The following is a 2,804-nucleotide window of genomic DNA, read 5'->3' as shown; positions in this document are numbered from 1 at the left end:
GTGTTCTGGCGTTCAGGTTGGTGATCAGTGAAGATTTCTCCATGAAGCCCAGCCAGGGGGTATCCACAAACCTAGAGGGTTAAAAAAAAAAAAAAAGTGGTTATTTGCCCCTAAGAGGAGAGCTGGGATCCATCAAACTCCTAGAAAAGAGTGATGACAATTCCTGTAGGGGCCTTTGTGCTAGGACGCAGTTGTTTCTGCTAGAACAAAACTACCCCTACTGCCTGTCCCAGAGAAAAAAGCATTAGTGGTCCTCTGTGTTGTGTAGGCATGCAAACAGCCCAGGTTCCTGAGATGGGCCTACCTAACCCTCTTTAGGATCCCTACAAGAGGTCTACCGGCACCCCTCAGGTCCAAGCCTGAGTTGCTGGGAGCTCATTCATCCATAGTTCATGGCCCAGGCCACAGATCTCACCTTGTCCGTGGCAGGAGGAAGATAAGGAGACATTATTTTAAGCTTTAGACAAAAACAGGCAGCAGCGGAAGGCAATGCTGGGAGCATCAAGGCTCCACGTGGGTGTTTTTTGGTTTTTTTTGTTTTGGACCCATTTAAAACCATTCCACAGTATCACCCGTAGAGGGCAAAGCTAATGTGATGATGCTTCCCAGACAGTGTGGTGTGGTGGGAAGAACATGGAGAATGGAGTCAAAGGCCTGGATTGCCAGCCCTACTGCTTTCCAGCTGTGCCACTCTGGACAGGCTGAACCTCGCTGCCTCGTCTGTGAAATAGGCATGATAATAGATGTGTAGGGAAACCGACATCAGGAGTCCAAGGAAGACTTGCTTTTCAGTATACCCTGATGTTCAGTGTAACTGTTCAACATTTTTACCCTGTGCCATCTCATGATACTTTAAATTTAAATTTAATTTAACACAAATAACAATAGTAACAATAATACCTATGTCACGGGAATGCTGAGAGAGTAAAAACACATAAGGTCTATAAAAAACATTGTACAGGGGCACCTGGGTGGCTCAGTGGGTTGAGCCTCTGCCTTCGGCTCGGGTCATGGTCTCAGGGTCCTGGGATTGAGCCCTGCGTCGGGCTTTCTGCTCGGTGGGGAGCCTGCTTCCTCCTCTCTCTCTGCCTGTCTCTCTGCCTCCTTGTGAGCGCTCTCCCTCTGTCAAATAAATAAATAAATAAAAACTTTGAAAAAGCATTTGTACAGAATCAAGTGCCACATAAGGGTTAATTTTATATAAAATTTTAATTTTGTAGTTTTATATAAAGAATTATATAAATATAATTCTATATTCTTCAGGAGGGGAAGAAGAACATGAAGGGCTCTGAAAAAAATCCTCAGTTTATAAAGTAAGTAAATATTTATTAAATCTCTAGTTAGTGTCTATAGATTATTATAAAACATTAACTAGAAGTGGTTAGTTTTGCATTTAAAGGAATATATTAAAAGTGAGAAGAGTAACTCAGAGAGTCTTAGGTCACTTAAGGTAGGAGGAATTACAGACACTGGTTAGCGCAACTCCTCATTTGAGACATGCAGAAGCTGAGATCCAGAGAGGAGCTGGGACTTGCTCAACATGACACAGCTCGGTGAGTGGCGGTGCAGGTGAGCCTTCTAATGCCCCAATCTTCCCAGCAGGCCACACAAATTAGAGATGCAAATGCATTTGTCTTAAAGGAAAAGGGGAACAAGCAAAAGGAGAAGTACAGAATAAGTACATTTCCTTCTCTGTCCTTGATCCTATAACCGTCTTCCCACCACCATCTCCCAGCAGCTGCCGTCCCTTGCCATGAATTCAACTCTGTAGCAAGCCTGCTTGACTCTCCTAAAGAAACTCTGGAGAAGGTCTTTCTGGTGTGCGGGTGTTGTCTAACACAGCTGAGCCGACACCCCAGCTGACCCCTCCTATCTAATCGCATCATTTACCTTCAAACTTGGACATCTGAGTATCTTCTTAGTTCTGGAAACTTGTCAAAATCCAGGGTCTCAAAGAGTGAGTCTGAAGCTGGACAGCAGAGAACACCCCATTCTTCTGTCCTCAGCTCCCCTACGGAATTCTAATTCAAGGCAGGTCGGGTGTGAAGGGCATCTCAGGGGAAGAATATCCAATCCCTGCTAATACCCGCCTCTAAGAAGCTTATCAGGGCATTGGACAAGCTCTGGGTCCCAGTGCCTCTACCAGAGCCTGAGAGGGTGGGCCTTCCACAGGGAAACAGATGGGCTCTCCGCGGCCCCCTGCGGTCAACAGGCAACCTGGAAACTTCTCAAATTTGGCTCTGAGCTCTAGGAATGAGAGATGGTGCAGGGTTCCCATGCTTAGGGGGAGGAAAGATCTGGAAAGATTCAGAAGGCGCTCTGAGGGAACCAAGAGAAAGTGCTTGGGGCTTAAGAGATCAGAAGACCTCAGTTAACACCAGGCTCTGTTTGCTACTGTGTGATTCTAATTGTAATCTAATGGTACATGTGGAGATAGTAATACCAGATCTTCCTCTTTGTAGGGTGGGTGTGAGAATCAAAATTTAAAATGAGGGAATATCTGCTCAATTTCACGGTGAACCTAAAACTGCTCTAAGAAATAAAGTTTATTTTAAAACATGAGGTAATGCAGCGAAAATACTTTAAACTTTGAAGCATTTGGCACGTGAAAAATATTAGGCCTAAGGGAAATCCTCTGTGGAAAGAGCACTGACAGATCTCCCGAGAGCAAGAGGGGACATCCCAAGATACCCAAGGAATTATGCCTCCAGCTCAGGGCTGGAGGTGTTGAAATGAAGGTGGGGGGAGGCAGTGGGAACTTATGACCCTTACCCATTGACCTGGAACCCACTTTAATCACCTAG

The sequence above is a fragment of the Meles meles genome, chromosome 6, assembly GCF_922984935.1.
Source record: "Meles meles chromosome 6, mMelMel3.1 paternal haplotype, whole genome shotgun sequence".
Taxonomy (NCBI): Eukaryota; Metazoa; Chordata; class Mammalia; order Carnivora; family Mustelidae; genus Meles; species Meles meles.
This window is presented reverse-complemented; position numbering follows the sequence as displayed.